We start from the raw sequence: 16,829 nt of genomic DNA, 5'->3' as shown, positions 1-16,829 counted from the left end.
GTAACGGGCCGGAAGTAATCAAGGGCCGGAAAGGAGCCCAAGAATGTGTGGGCCATCAGTAGGCCGAAAGCTAACACGGGCTGGAAACGGCCCATGTGAATCATGGGCCGTTAACGGGTACAAAGAAATTTACTGTTCATTATGGGCTAGAGTCACCGTGGGCCTCTAAAGGGCCTAAAGATACGAAGGCCTCATATGGGCCGAAAGACGTCGTGGGCCATACATGACGTTGTTGGGCCGATTTCGGGTAGGCCCTAACGGGCCGTGAGTTACCGGGCCGCAAAATGGTCTATTTGAGAAGAGACCGTTAACAGGCTTTTCATGGGCCAGCCCGCTAACTTTTGACTAAGTCAAACGGGTCGGCCTTTGTAAGCTATATGGGCCAGCGGTGGGCCGTCGCACGTGTCGACATATCATAGGCGCCTATCTGACCCACTGACGAGCTGACACGTGTTTCCTCCGGCCAATCAAAATTTTACACGTGGAAATTTCCCATTGGTCCGGGCTGTTAACGGGTTATCGGATCCAAAACCGGACCCGATAGCTTAACGGCGACCCGTTATGGTGGATGCCATGTGTCGGTCACCCTTGACGAAAGCACTTCTATGATGCGCGATTTATCGTCATGGAAGTTGACACTTCCGTGATGATAATTTTGGTAATGTCATGGAACACTTCTACGACAGCATAGGTATGAGTATCTCGATTCTGTCATAAAATCATCATGGATGTACATGCATGACAGAAAACGTGACCTACTGTGACAAACACATATCATCACGGAAGTGTCTTTTTTTTTTAGTGAACAGGAGAAGAAAAATATCACATGATGTGCCAGTGCGTTGCTACGGGTTGCTTTTTATTTTACTTTTAGGCCTTGGAGAATCTCGCTAAGTTAGTTCTTATTTGTGCCAGTTAGCACATGTAGAATTTTCGTTGTCCTGGCCATGGCGTGTAGAGGTCAAGAAGCCTACTCACTTCCTCCGTCGGCGTTGCCGTAATAGGGCCAAGGCTGGGTGACTCGAGAGACGATGTACGTCATAACAAAAGGAACAAATTTAGGATCCTCATGCATATCAAGCAGAGTATTTTAGAACTTCTATATTAAAATTACTCTCCTTACCACCAGGCAAGTGTGGTAAAAGCAATCTCAAATAGACACAAAAAATATATTCTTCTTTCCTTCTATAAAAAAAATAAAAGACCGAATCAGCAACCAGTAGAAATAAACATTGCATGCAATTATTTTAAGTTTTAATCTTTACAAATTCATAACGGTCGATAGTTAGTCTTTCCCTATAATAGATGAAACCAGCCATTTAAATATACCGACTGCCACCATGTGTTCTCCAAACATTCGAAACGGTGCGAAATTGGTAATCAAGAACCATCAAAGAACAACTGATCATGTGCCTTTTTTATCCTCTTAGGAGCTTGACCTTTAAAAAAATTAATCAATTTATTTATTTCTGTTCATAGTTCAGTAGAATACAACTCAGTAGAAAGATGCATGTGGCAGTGCACTATAGCAAAACTAGCAAAGCAAACAACAAGACAGAAGGGGGGGGGGGGGGGGGGGGGGGAGGAGCAGCATAGGACATTCAGGCACGTTACAACACTTCCCACGCCAAAGAAAATAAGAAGTTGCTACACACGATTAACATGCATGGCATTATTTCAAGGTAGACCCAAATATGGTCGCCGGTGTTGATGGTCTTCGCTTTTCCCTCTGGCATTTTCACTCGCCCAACAAACACCTGCTGCAGAGACACTTGTTATATTCGCTTCCTCTGCACACACCCAAAGCAGAGACACTTTGTGCAAGTTTTATTAGATAACTTTGTGCGGGTAACTTTGTCAAATACGAATGCCCGTTCCATTTCAGACACAAAGATGCATTTTGTTTAAAACTCACACAGAACAAGGTGAAGGACAGAATGGTGGGACGATTTACCAAACTGTCACCCCGCAAGATTTACAGAGTAGCATGCTAGGATAAACCTAACAGGGTACTACTTACCAAAAAGATGCACTGTGCATTTTGGATCAATTCATTTCGTGATGACTAAAATATACAGTTGCGCTTAAAAGAACATGTGTAGGCTGGCCTGGAGTACTTAGTAGAAATTATCCTCATGAGCCATCAGTACACCACATTTTCCAAAACCAAGATCCTGGGATAGAACTAAACAACATCCTGGTAGCAGGAAAATTTCAGTCCCACTGATGTGCAAAAACCTACTAGCACAACTGGAGCAAAGAAGATCACAAGTTGAAAAAATTGATCATCGTCACGATAAAATGACTCTTTCTCCTCAATCTGCATAGCAGAGCATGAGTACGCCCAAATAGTTACATAATTTGCCTACTTTCTATATTACCTAGATAATTAGATTTCCTTGAAGGCAGAGTTTGTAAGAAAGAAAGCAAACTGACATTCTTCTATCCTGCTACATCTCTCCCACCTCCTTCCCCAGGAGATACACCGACATTTTTTTAGGTGCTAACCCGAGGGTTTCCAGCCACTGCTCGGGAGGTGCGGCGGTTCGGGCATCTCGCTCGCTCTCTCCAGATCTGTCTCCCTCCTCCACCTCTTTCGATCTTGTTTGCGGCGGCGGTGATGGGGGATCGGAGGGCGGACAAGAGGCCCATGGAGTCGTCGGAGTTGGATGCGGAGAGAAGGCGGGAAAGGGACTTGCGCGACAAGGCCAAGGGATCTGCGCGGGAGCGGCAGGGGATCCACGACGAGCGTGCGCCGCGCGGCTCTGCTTCGGCGCAGGTGGGGTGCGAGGGGGAATGGGGTCCTCCTCCCCCTGGTGGATCCAGATGCAAGAGAAGAAGGAGCTGCAGCGCCGCTGTGAGCTGGAGCGCAAGCCCATGGCGCTGCCCAACACTGGCGGAGGGCATAGGGATCCCCTCACCAAGAAGCCCCGGACGAGCTCGTCGACGGTGGCGAAGGCGCTGCCTTCCTCTTCCAAGGGTACGGCGGGGGATCCAATCCCTGTGGAAGACACGCCCGAAGCCGATGTGGAGTGTTTCAAGTGCGGCCGCTGGGGCCATTTCCAGTCGGAGTGCTCCTTCAAGCCGCTCTGCGTGCTCTGCAAAGAGGAGGGCCATGCCTCGGCGACCTGTCCTACCCGTGGTCGCGCCCTCAATCTCCAGATCTTGGGGAGCGCTATCACGGGGAGGGTTTCTTCTGTCTCCAGTTTGACGACGATGCGGAGGTGGAGCTGCCAGTGGATGAGCGGATTGCAAACTCTGCCATCCTATCGGCGGAGCCTGGCAAGCTCTCCCTTCGCATCCTGCAGCAGGAGCTCACGCTCATCGTGGCCGGGGACTGGGATTGGCAAGTGACGCAGGTGGGAGACAACGACTTCCATGTGGTGTTCCCTTCGGCAGATCTGCTGCATATGGCAAAATCGAGCGGCAAGCACTTCCTGCCCTGCAATGATATCACAGCTAGGGTGCGTGATATGCTACATGAAGTGATCCAGCCCATGGTGATGCCCGAGACTTGGGTGCGGCTGCACGGGATCCCGAAGAAGCATCGCAGGGAGGAGAGGATCACAGAAGGATTCAAGATGCCGGGCCGCCCTATTGTGGTGGACGAGTTTTCCCTCATTCGGTTGGGGCCGGTGAGGATGAAGCTGGCTTGTAAGAACCCTGACAAGCTCAATGGAGTGGTTGAAGTGTGGTTTAACCATGAGGGTTATCAAGTCAAGGTGGAAGTCGAGAGGCTGCCCAAACGTGGGGGCGATGGCGGTGCTCTGAGGTTGGGTCCTGCTGATCCGTGCCCTCCCAATGCGGGTGACAAGCCTGAGAATATGGGCGATCAGGGAGATCTCAACAAGCAAGGGGCTACTGGCCCTGGTTCAAGCAAAGGCGGGGCTGGGGGGTGCAAGGCAGCGGATCCAAAGCACGATGTGCAAATGGTTGATCAGGAAGATGAGCCAGAAGACAGTACTCAGGATACCTCGGTCGACACTGAAACCTGGGACAAATTGGGGGCTCTGAGTGGTGGGAATCAGATCGTGGAGACGCAAGACACTACGGTTAGCATCCCTCCGCTGGCCCGTACCTTGGTTGGGGCTTTTGATGAGTATGGCTCAAATCTGGAGATGCCGGTGCCCTCTCTTCTCTCTGATACTGTGATACTAGAGACCCCGCGGGCCCAAGTGATCCCTTCTCCGATCGCGCGGGGGGGGGGGGGACTCTGGTTGTGTTCTGAATGAAGGGGCTGGTACGACTCCTGCTGCTGGGCGTCGTGGCTCAAGTGGATCGGGTAAGAAACCGAAGAAGACGGCAGGCCGGAAACCTTCGACCAAGGTGGCGGCGGCTACGAAGGTGGTGACCTCTGTGGACGTGGGTGGAGAGCTGGGTGCGGAGCTGGTGGCAGCGGGGACAGCGGTCAAGGCCAAGAGATGCAGGGCGACCCAGTGGAGCCGCGGGCGCCGAGTGTGCGGGCCAAGGCCAAGTTGGGCGAGCTGTCGTCCTTGGAGAGCGCCAAGCTTCGCCTTGCTGACAAGAATCTCGAGACCTCAGGTAATACTCTGCCATCCTTTTGCATCCTTAATGCTTTCTCCGACGACCACTTGGTTTCCATCTTGAATGATAGTGGTGTTGAGGTGTTGGCTAGTGCTGTGGATGTTGTTTCTTTGGTCCGTGCGAGGGAAGAGGCTCAGGCCGCGCTGGCTGAGGCGGCAGCCAAATGCGCGGCTAATGCCGTAGAGGGACTGGCAACAACAGGGGAGGCTGCCTGTCCCGTGCCCGATAAGGAGACATAGAAGAGGGATGCCTCTGTCGTTCCTTCTTCCAGCCGTGCCCCGGCTAGGAAACGCGTGGCTAAGGCGGTGAGCTCGACGGGAGTTCACCTCAGGAACCGCATTATCTAATGCATTACCTGTTTTGGAATATTCGCGGCAGCAGACACCCGGGGCGTCATACGCAGTTGCGCGAATATATGGCTAAGGAGAAAATCGACGTTGTAGCTCTGCAAGAAACGATCAAAGCAGATTTTTCTTATAGGGACCTTGCCTCGGTCGATCCTTTCCAATGTTTTGATTGGCAATGGGTGCCGTCTTCTGGCCTGTCGGGGGGTCTTTTCTTGGGTTGTAACAGAGACATTTGTGAGGTTTTGGCTTGGGAACGGGGTGTCTTTTTTATCGCAGCGACTATCAAACACCGGGTTTCTCAGTGGTCTTGGGTTGTCATGTTAGTTTATGGCCCGGCTGACCAATCCCCCTCAGCTGATTTCTTGGCTGAGTTGCTCAGCTTTGTAGGGACTAAACGAGCGCTCCTCCTTCCTCTTATCGTGGGAGGGGATTTCAACTTGATCCGCTCGGGTGCGGACAAGAGTAATGATAATGTGGACTGGACTAGGGTGAACATGTTCAATGATGCAATCGCGGCTGGGGCCTTGCGAGAAGCAGCGCGTTCGGGTGCCAGGTTCACTTGGTCTAACAAACAACTACGCCCAGTTCGGAGTGTGTTAGATCGGGTGTTCTTCACCCCGGAGTGGGAAGCGATCTTCCCTCTCTACTCCCTGGTGGCGGAGACGCGTATTGGCTCGGACCACCTTCCCCTCATTTTCTCTTCTGGTGAAGATTCGCTGCGGAGAAACAAGCGTTTTTATTTTGAAACTGCTTGGTTCGAGGTTGAGGGTTTTGAGCCGTTGGTTCGGGAGCGCTGGGCGTCTATCACGGCACAGCTCGGACCCCAGCGGGGGCCGGGTGAATTTTGGATGGTGGCGGCCGCGGTCCTGCGTTCTTTCCTCTGGGGTTGGGGGGCGAACCATGGCAGTGAGGCCAAGAAGGAAAGGGCTCGACTGGTAGAGGAGATTGCAGCTCTGGACTCGATCGCTGACTCGAGGCCGATGGCTGAAAGCGAGTGGGCTCTCCGCTACTCCTCAGAAAACCAAGTGCTAGCCATCCTGCGTGCCGAAGAAGAATATTGGCGCCGTCGGGGCGGTGTCAAGTGGGTGACCAAAGGCGACGCGAACACAAGCTATTTTCACGCTTTCGCTAATGGCGGGAAAAGGAAAAGTTTGAACCTGCGCCTTAATTCGGAGAACGGGCTCTTGCTGACTCAGGAGGAAATCGCTAGACATATTTATGATTTCTTTGTCGGCTTATTGGGTACGGCCGAGTAGAAGGTGGTGGGCCTCCAGGAAGGGTTCTGGGGGCCGGCCGAGAGGGTGTCCCAAGTGGAGAACGACGGGCTGGCCCTTGCCTTCCTCCCTGAAGAGATCGACCAAGCGTTGGCCGACATGAAAACCGACACGGCCCCTGGGCCGGACGGCTAGCCGGTTGCTTTCTTTAAAAGATTCTGGTCGTGTTTTAAACACATCTTTTATGAATTAGTCAACGGGTTTGCGCTAGGTACGGTAGATTTGGCTCGCATCAATTATGGGGCCATTAGCCTCATTCCCAAAGTAAAAGGAGCCAATAATATTAGACTTTTTAGGCCTATCACTTTGATCAACGTGCCTTTCAAGCTGTGTGCTAAGGCTTACGCGACGCGCCTCACGCCGGTAGCTCAACGTGTGATCTTGCGTAGCCAAATTGCTTTTCTGAAAGGCCGCAACATCCTAGAAGGCCCCATTGCGCTAGGTGAGATTGTCCACGAGCTTAAACGTACCAAGAGGAAAGGGATCTTGCTGAAATTGGACTTTGAAAAAGCGTGCGATCGAGTAAACTGGGAGTTTATTCGAGAAGCCTTCCTCAAAAAGGGTTTTGAGGCTGGTTTCGTACACCGCATTATGCATCTTGTCTCCTGTGGGCATACGGCGGTCACTATTAACGAGGAAATGGGCAAAATTTTCCAGAACAAAAGGGGCCTCAGACAAGGGGACCCTGGCTCGCCACTTATTTTCAACTTTGTGGCGGACGTTTTTGCGGCGATGATTGACAAAGCCAGGGCGGCTGGTCACATCGAAGGGGTTGTGGACCACCTTATCCCAGGGGGGGTCACACACTTACAATATGCCGACGACACGATGCTCCTTTTCGAGCCTGACCTTCATAGCATCGCTTCGGTCAAGTTGTTGTTGATCGCCTTTGAACTCCTCTCCGGCTTAAAGATTAACTTCCTCAAGAGTGAGGTTATCTCTATCGGGATGAGTCAACAGGAGAGTAGGCACGTGGCGTGTCTTCTTAATTGTAAGCTAGGGAGTTTTCCAATTAATTATCTTGGCTTACCGATTTCGCACCGGAAGTTGTCACTTACGGAATGGGAACCGTTATACGGCAAGGTGGCTAATCGTGTGAGCCCGTGGAAAGGGAGGTTCATGTCTTCGGCGGCAAGACTTATTCTCACTAACTCTAGTCTCTCATCCCTGACCCTCTTCACGATGGGAATGTTGCTCTTAGCGGATGGGGTCCATGCGAAGCTGGATACGCCCCGGTCTAAGTTCTTTTGGGAAGGCTGCGGAACAAAAAAGAAGTACCATTTGGTTAGGTGGGCGGCAGTCTGTAGACCGAAGAAGTTCGGTGGTTTGGGGATCCTTAACTCTAAATTGATGAATGTGGTGCTACTTGCGAAATGGTGGTGGCGCCTGGCCCAAAAAGAGTCGGGGCTCTGGGACGACATCCTTAAAGCGAAATATTTCCCGGATGGAAATGTGTTCAACGCCAAGAACAAAGGGTCGCAGTTCTGGGATGGGATCCAGGCGGTTAGACCAGCCTTTGCGGTGGGGGCCAGGTTTGATGTCCATAACGGACGGTCCGCGCGGTTCTGGCTTGATAGCTGGATCGACCCCCGGCCGTTGTAGCAGATTTTTCCCTCCATTTACCAGCTCGTGACAGACACTAACATGCTGGTTGGAGAGGCCCTTAGTTCGTCGCCCCCAGCTATACACTTTAAGCGTTCATTGACAGAGCCTGAAAGAGGTAGGTGGAACGAGCTGTTGGCGAAAATTGGGGCGGCACCTTTGAGCTTGGGAGCTGATGAGGTGTCCTGGGGTTTGCCGGCCTTTAGGAAATTCTTGGTGAAGTCTTTATACGCCAAACTGGTGGAAGGCAACACTCTGGATATTGCCAGAGGGCTGTGGAGGGCAGGGATCCCTCTTAAGATAAATTTTTTCCTTTGGCAAATGTTTAAAAATCGCCCGCCCACGACGGATAATGTGGCCAAAAGGAACGGCCCTTCCGATAGGACGTGTATAGTGTGTGGGACCCATGAAGATGCGAATCATGTATTTTTTCAATGCGTGTTAGCTCGATTCGCGTGGAGTGCGGCGAGGGACGCATTCCAGCAAAATTGGAGCCCGACGACGGGCTCTGATTTACTTTAGATTGTTCAATCCCAGAAAGGATCTAGTGGCCGAATTTTATGGCATTGCGTAGGGGCGCTTCTTTGGGGTTTGTGGTATGTTAGGAACAAAATGACGACCGAGAAGAAGTTTCCTAACCACCACGCTGATGTGATCTTTAAATGTCATCTCTTTCTACAGATGTGGACACCGTTGGGGTAGCACCGTGATGCTGAGCGGATGTCGGAGACCATGGAGAAGATCAGAAGCACACTGCTGGCTGTGCGGCAGCCTCCTTAGATTGGTCTTCTCTCATTTTGGAGATGGTGGTAGTCGAAGGGTTAGGGTGCACAAGAAGATGACAAGTGATTCATGTAACCCTAGCTACTTGTTTAGGTTTTGCGCCGGTTTGCACTAGAACTTTGTTGTAACGTGTGTATGAACGTTTGTGACGTTGACCCGGTGGCTTTATTAATTTAAAGCCGGACGCTTCTAGCGTCTTCGTTCCAAAAACCCGAGCATAACATGACTTGAAGTAAAACCTTCAGCCATGTGCATGAACCAAATACCATATTAGCTTCAAATTGGAATAGTAAATAACTACGAATTGCCAAAGTTTATGCAAATCGATCATCTAGTCTACAAAGCAATATGATATCATTCACAAAACATCTATTTCAGATACTAAACCAGATGTAGGAGAAAATTACTCTTATAAACCTCTGCTCCGGAATTACATAGAGTTACCTTGATCCTTAATGGCGGCTTAGAGTTACAATATGCGCGGCAAAATTTATTAAGAAAATTGCGTTATTTACTTGCTGGCATCAACTTAGACTGCTACTTGCTGTAGCTATTTTCAAAAAGGAAAGAAGATGGCAAAATAATATAAAGTTCCATCCTATAACCATAAGTAAATTTGGTCGTAAATCAAAGATAGCTTACTGCAAATAGTGGACTGTCCATGTATTTATCTTGACATAGAACATCTAATCATCTTGAAAAGCTAAATATAGGATTCATAAGCGACTCGATGGAGGCATAGCTACTACAGGACCTGATCCACCCTTTCAACATCAGAGATTATGAACCACAATCACAACCAGCAGTAGTAAAATAAGACCAAAGACATATTACTGTAGGTTGCAGAGAACCAAATACCATGATTTCAATCCTCCTTGTCTACATACCTCAAGTGGAAAATCGGCCGACGAAGTTCCTGCGAACTGTGGAACACTGTCGGTCGAGTTGAATAGTTCACTCCTGGCTCTTCATCAGGTAACATTTTGATCTCTCTAAGCTTCAGTTTGGAATGATCAGTGATAACAAAAATTGATATCCACCATGCAGCTAGAAAGGCAATATTGTAGCTCTGATTCAAAAACTTATTCTATAATAAACTAACTAATTTGGCTTGTTTGCGATGAACCAACAGCATGGAAAACAGTTAGTCAGTATATATCCTTAATTAGTCTGGTGCCGGTGTGCTGACTGCTGAAGTGCTGAGCATGTGCTTAATGGCATGGGGCAGCTGTGGTGCGTCCTAGTTGCTGTCAATTGGATGCTCTCCCTCAGGAAGTTTTGCACCGAAACAAACTGCTAGCATCGTGCAACTAGATGTGATATTATGATGCATCATGTACCTACAGATTGCATCACCTAGAACTAATGGTGGCAAGCTGGTTTGTGATGAGCCGATGATGATACATGAATTGAGCGGCCATGTGTCGAATTGGTCGACTCTCATACAAATTTAAGCCCTCTTTCTGCACTAAGAGCACCATGATTGTTGTCGATTTTGTAGCTGATGCAGGGAACACTTGCAGATAAAATTATCCTTAGGCTCCCTTTCGTCAACATCAGGGGGATCTCTAGCTACCAATTCTTCCACTATGAATTACGTCCCGGGATTGAGCACGAGGAACTGGAATACCTGCCTGGAGAGGGGGGCCTTCGGGACGTAGATTTTTAGAGCACCTGCACCCTGTCCCTACTATCCTGGCTGTCGAGTATTGCTTTAAGATCTGTGCAACTAATTTTTTATTTTTAAAAATATTTTTTTGTATATTTATATTTGACAAAAAATTCTGAAAGATTTATCCTAGATTCTAGTTAGAAAGCTTTGCCACGCTGCAAAGGTTTGAACTTCAAGACATGTTTTATGTGAGAGAAACAAAAAGAGAAATGTATTTGCACGAATCGCGATGCAGGAAATGGATGGCTAGATAGAGAGGGCCTGGGTGCAGGTGCTCTATTATATATTTTCGGGGGCCTTCGGAGGAGAGCTCCGGTGGCGATGTGGGGGCACGCCGTGGAGCCGCGAGAGGCGGCCGGCGTAGATGGCCTTGCGCACCCCGAGGCAGCCGACAAACACACATTGCACGCACGCCCCGTCCTCCATGGGTCCCTGCCACCGCGCCTGGCACAGCGCTCCGCCGCGGGTGGCTCCTTGGCCCACGCCCCTCCCGCCCCCATCGCATCCACGGAAGCCAGGTGTCGGTGTCAAAACCGGCGGATCTCAGGTAGGGGGTCCCGAACTATGCGTCTAAGGTCGATGGTAACAGGAGACAGGGGACACGATGTTTACCTAGGTTCCGGCCCTCTCTATGGAGGTAATACCCTACTTCCTGCTTGATTGATCTTGATGAATATGAGTATTACAAGAGTTGATCTACCACGAGATCTTAATGGCTAAACCCTAGAAGTCTAGCCTGTATGACTATGGTTATGATTATTCCCCTCCTCCGGACTAAGTCCTCCGGTTTATATAGACACCGGGAGGATCTAGGGTTACACAAGGTCGGTTACAAAGAAGGGAATATACATATTTGGTTGCCAAGCTTGCCCTCCACGCCAAGGAGAGACCCATCCGGACACGGGGGAGAGTCTTCGGTCTTCATATCTTCACAGCCCATCAGTCCGGCCCATGGCTAATAGGTCGGACGCCCGAGGACCTCTTAGTCCAGGACTTCCTCAGTAGCCCCTGAACCTGGCTTCAATGACGAGGGGTCCGACGCGCAGATGTGTCTTCGGCATTGCAAGGCAGGTTCCCCTTTCTGAACTCCAAGATAGTCTTCGGACGTAATGATTGTATCCGGACCTGACTGCCGAGAGTATAATATTCCACAAGTCCAAACCGCTGACAACTTTTTGCAACATGACATTATGTCTGCCCGGTCATTATTTCGAACCGATTTTCGCTGTCGCTCCACGTTTCGAGACGCGGTTGCTATTGGCACGTCTTGTCAAAGCAGAGATCGTGTCCCCTTCTTGCGGGATTCTCATCAATACGGGTGTGGGTAACCCAACCGTGCCGTTTACACAGCCGTTCGGAATAGGCGAATTTTAAGGCGAGTGGGGAGGCGCTTGATATTCACGGCCTTTATAAGGGGATAAGGATTTGTCCTCCTTCACCCAGGCCTTCTCCTTCCTCTGCCCATCCATTCTCGAGCTCCAGCGCCCAAGCTCTAGCTTTCCCCGCCCGAGAAAGCACTCCAACCATGTCCGGATCCGGAGCGGGAGGCAAGTGGATGGCCTCCTCCGTTAAGAAGAAGGACATCAAGGAGCTCCGAGAGGCTGGATACCTGGCCAAGGAGATCATTCATCGACTCCCGGCCAAGGGACAGATCGTCCCTACCCCAGAGCCCCATGAGAGGGTTGTGTTTCTCACACATTTCGTCCGCGGGCTGGGATTCCCTCTCCACCCATTTGTCCGCGGACTGATGTTTTACTACGGGATGGACTTCCATGATCTAGCATCCAACTTTATCCTCAACATCTCGGCATTTATTGTCATGTGCGAGGCCTTTCTCTGCATCCCACCTCACTTCGGCCTATGGCTGAAGACCTTCAATGTGAAGCCGAAGGTGGTGAGCGGCCAACAAGCAAAGTGCGGAGGCGCCATGGTGGGCAAGATGCCCAATGTCACCTGGCCCGAAGGCTCCTTTGTGGAGATGGTGAAGGGGTGGCAATCGGGGTGGTTCTACATCACCGAGCCGCGCGACACCAACTGGGCGGCAGCCCCCGAGTTCCGATCCGGAGTTCCGATGCGGCTTACCTCCTGGCAAGAGAAGGGCCTAACCTGGGGTTCCTCGAACGAGCTGACTGGGCTCCAGACGTGTGTCCCGAACATGATAACCAAGAGAATCAAGCTTGTCAACGTGATCCAGCTTATGCTCATTCGCCGGATCCTTCCGTGCCAACGCCGGCCTTGCTATTTGTGGGAGTTCGATCCGGCCAATCACCAGACGCTACTAGGGCTCTTCGGCACGACGCACGAAGATATCTGGAAAGTGCTCTTCAAGGCCGGCGAGACACCACCGCCCACGACCGAGGATCGCGGGCTTAGCTTAAAACGCCAGGCTAATTCGGTAAGCTCTTTCATGTTTTCAAGGTATACCCTTTACTGGAATATTTTGAGGAAGGAGTCTAAGCCTTCCTATCAATTTTTTCAGGCCTAGATCGAGATAGCGGGGCGGATTAACTGTCCGGCTCTGCTACCCGAAGACCAAGAAACCCCACTTCTGATGAAGATGCTGTTTCCGGCGCCTTATGAGGTACTGGAGAAGAAGGCCAAGAAAACGGCCAAGGGGGCCAGGAGTGGCCCTCGCCGAAAAGGTGCTTCAGACGTGACGTCCGAAGACGAGACTCACCCTTCAGCCGCTGAAGACGACGAGGAGGAGGAGGAGGAAAGCGACTCCCCCCTGAGGGAGGAAGGAAGAAAAGGGGGGCCTCCACAGATCTGGAGGCGAAGGCGCCCAAGAGGGGGAAGGGCTCCCTCGCGGATAACTCCGCGTGGGATGTCGATAGCAGTTCGGAGCGACCCCCCCCCCCCGGGCCAAGCCTTGGGCCGACGTCCAAATGTCTATCCTTTCCGCTTTGAAATATTAATATGTTTGAATTATGCCATTGCAGTCTGGCCTGTGACAGCTCCCCGCGATCCTCAACAGGAGGTTCGCTAGATTCAAAGGAGATGGCCAGCGTGTCACCGCCGCTCGCTCACTTTCCCCCAGCCAAGGGTGATGACGAGGTGGTGTCCCAAAGGACCTTCCCAGGTCAGGGAGAGGTTCCGGAGGCCGTCGGGGTGGCGCGAAAGGATGACTCCTCGGCCGCCGGGCACATGGGGGAAAAAGCCCCCATGGGACTGGCGATGGGGGCCAAGTTCAATTCAGCCCCTAGCCGGATACCATTCCGGCGACCTACACAGCTCCGGAGTCAAGCGAGCATCCTTCCCCGAAAGGAGGAGGTGTGCCTGTTCCGCCGGTGACCTCTGCCTATCAGAGGCATCGGATAATCTGCTGGAAACGCTGCGAGGCGCTTCCATTGTGGATGAACACCGTATCCTTATGGGTACGGTGATCGAGAAGGTTCGGTCCGCCAAAAGCGGACTGGCCGAAGCCTGCGCTAGCCTTCTAACAGGCTTTGAGGTAAGTAACATAATTGTAGAAAGAATATCATAGTGTAGACAGTAGCCCCTGATGCTCTGTTCGGTGTTTGGAAAGAAAAAGGCGAACAGAGGATCACAATAATTTTCGCAGGAGTCTAACATAAGATGTCTATGTGAATAAGCAGGCGTCGCTGCTGGCTGCTGCCGCTCATACTGCGGAGGTCTCCGGACTGAAGCAAGACCAGAAGCAGGCCGAGGAAGAGCTCGACCTCGTGAAGAAACAGCTGGAGGACAACCAAGGTATGCAGTAACCTGCATGTATATTTAGGAAGGATGAATGGTTTGTGTTGACTAAAGTGTCATGAACTTTATTAGGGGCCACGACCGAGGTGGCGGCCCTCAAGAAGGCGTTAGCCGACGCCGAGAACAGAGCGGCCAAGGAACGCGCCGCACACGAGAAGCACGAGGCCCGGGTCAGCGAGGTCTAGCAAGAGCTCCAGGATGCCGTCAAGAAGTACGAGTCCTTGGAGCGTGATTCTAAGACACAAGGGTCCGAGCTTGCGAAAGCCCGCCAGAGCACACAAGATGCCCGAGCCAAAGCCCAGAGCGCCCTCCAGGAAATCCAGGCGGCCAAGAAGATCGCGGCGGGTAAGGCTTTCATTATGCAAAGCAAGTCTGCGAAGGAAACATTCCTTTTACTTACCCGAATTTTGAGTTCTTCAGGGGCGTTTACGGATTTGCCGCGCAGCGTATCAGATGCTGCCGAGTTCTATCAAGCCGAAGAAGGGAGTTCTACGGAGAAGCTGTTCTAGTCTCAATACCTTGGACCAGAACATCCGGTGCCCTTCAGCGACCAGCTGAAACAGCTGGTCGAGCTGCACAAGGCGGCCGAGCTAGCCATGAAGGACCTAATAGTCCGGCTATGGCCTGCCGAGCCCATGCCCCGCAGCTACTTCGAACTTGTGAAGCGTCTTGTGAGTGCCTGCCCACGGCTTGAAGTCATGAAGCGATCGGTCTGTATTGAAGGTGCACGGATGGCCTTTGCCCGCGCCAAGATGCACTGGGCGAAGATGGATGTCAAGAAGCTGATGACCGAGGGGCCGCCTGAGGGCAAGGAGCACCGCCGACCCGAGCTATATTTTGATAGTGTCCTGGAGGGATCCCGCCTTGTGGCGGAGCAATGTGCGAAGGATGTCATATTCCCATGAAAACATTCATGTTATCCTGTCCTGTAATATGAAACAAGGTCGTTATGTAATATAATGGTTGTGACTTTTAAAATTTTACCTCCTGTGCGGTCGTTTATGAAATCTGAGGGTTGGCCAGTCGTCGGCTTCTGCCCCCACGTAGATAGTACGGGGGTGTTCGGGATAAATCTAAACACTCTTTAATCCACATTCTGGTCCTTAAAGGAGGTGTTTAGTGCAACGAACAAGGCAATCAGACTATACGGCTTTTATCACCCTCACTTAGCTTTGACAATGAGAATTTTGGCAAAGCCCCTGGTATTCGGAAGGCCGAACTAGGGGCGCTATACACACCTGATCGGATAAAAACCGATTCCTCGCATAAAGCGGAAAAAATCTCTAAGGATTTGAAACCTCTCGAACAGCTGACCGGCTCTCGCCGCATCTTGACAGTCAGTTTTCGGCTTTCTCTACTGAGGTGCTCGTCCGGAAGAACCGGGACACAATCGCAGTAGATCTCCCTTTACTAGCCTAGCCGATATAGCGAAACGTAAGGTAGTAAGCACAGGAGCCGGGCAACCCAACTATTGACCAAAGACATGATTCGGAGCCGATGCATATAAAGCTATAAGTTCGGGGTGCCGAACCGTACTGTAAAGTGTTCACACTTTACTGCCGTATTGCGGGGCGTGGTGAAGCCCCTGGTGAAGTAATACGTACCATAGTGTATGGGTGCGATGAGTAATAAATATAATAGGCAAGGAAAAAATCAAGTAGTAAGCTGACGTTGCCAATTATGTTCCATTGTAATTTGATTAATACGTCGAGGCGTACTTGTGGAAGTAATGCGATAAGTAAGGCTATTTAACATGCCATGACAAAGAGCGAGCTGCGTGCGGGTATGTAAAACAGGTATAGCAATCGTTAGCAGAGACCACCTGGGGATTCCCTTGTTACGTCAAAGCTCCTTGCCTCCTTGGTGTATCCGTCCCGTGATCGGTCTGATGATCAGGTTATTAGAAAAAGCCTTGAGAAGAGAAAAACCCGAAATGAAAAAGAAAAAGTGAAGGTGTGCGGATCCAGGGCCGGTCGAGCTGCACTGTGGATCGCGAGCTAGCTATGCCTCCATCGATGCCCATGGGATTTTGAGTGCGTAGTTATGTACGCGCGGTACGAATGCCGCCATTTGATCGGGATTGGGACGGAGGCCAAATTGCTAGTTAAGCTCTTGACGAGCCGGGCTATCTTGCTGCAGAATAGTCCGGACTCTCTTAATGGTGTCCGGGGGTCGGCCGCCGAATTAAGGTTCTGCCGGAAAAGGCCGCGCTATGCTTCTGATGCTAAGGCCGCGGTATGCTCCTCGGTACAGAGGGAGCGTTCCGTATTTCCATTGACTGTTATGACGCCACGTGGTCCGGGCATCTTGAGCTTGAGATAAGCGTAGTGAGGTACCACATTGGATCGAGCAAATGCGGTTCGTCCAAGCAGTGCGTGATAGCCGGTGCGAAAGGGGACGATGTCAAAGATCAACTCCTCGCTTTGGAAGTTGTCCGGAGATCCGAAGACGACCTCTAGTGTGATTGAGCCAGTACAGAAGGCCTCTATGCCTGGTATGACTCCTTTAAAGGTAGTCCTTGTGGGCTTGATTCGTGATGGGTTAATGCCCATTTTGCGCACTGTATCATGATAGAGCAGATTCAGGCTGTTGCCACCGTCCATGAGGACTCGCGTTAGGTGGAATCCATCAATGATTGGGTCCAGGACTAGTGTGGCTGATCCGCCATGCCGGATACTGGTCGGATGATCCCGACAATCAAAAGTGATCGGGCACGATGACCATGGATTGGAATTTGGGGCGACATGCTCTATCGCATAGACGTCCCTGAGTGCGCACTTGCGCTCCCTCTTGGGGATGTGTGTAGCATATATCATGTTCACCGATTTGACCTGGGGGGAACTTCTTTTGTCCCCCTGTGTTCGATTTCTGAGGCTCCTCTTCATCGTCCTC

The sequence above is a fragment of the Aegilops tauschii genome, chromosome 5, assembly GCF_002575655.3.
Source record: "Aegilops tauschii subsp. strangulata cultivar AL8/78 chromosome 5, Aet v6.0, whole genome shotgun sequence".
NCBI lineage: Eukaryota > Viridiplantae > Streptophyta > Magnoliopsida > Poales > Poaceae > Aegilops > Aegilops tauschii.
This window is presented reverse-complemented; position numbering follows the sequence as displayed.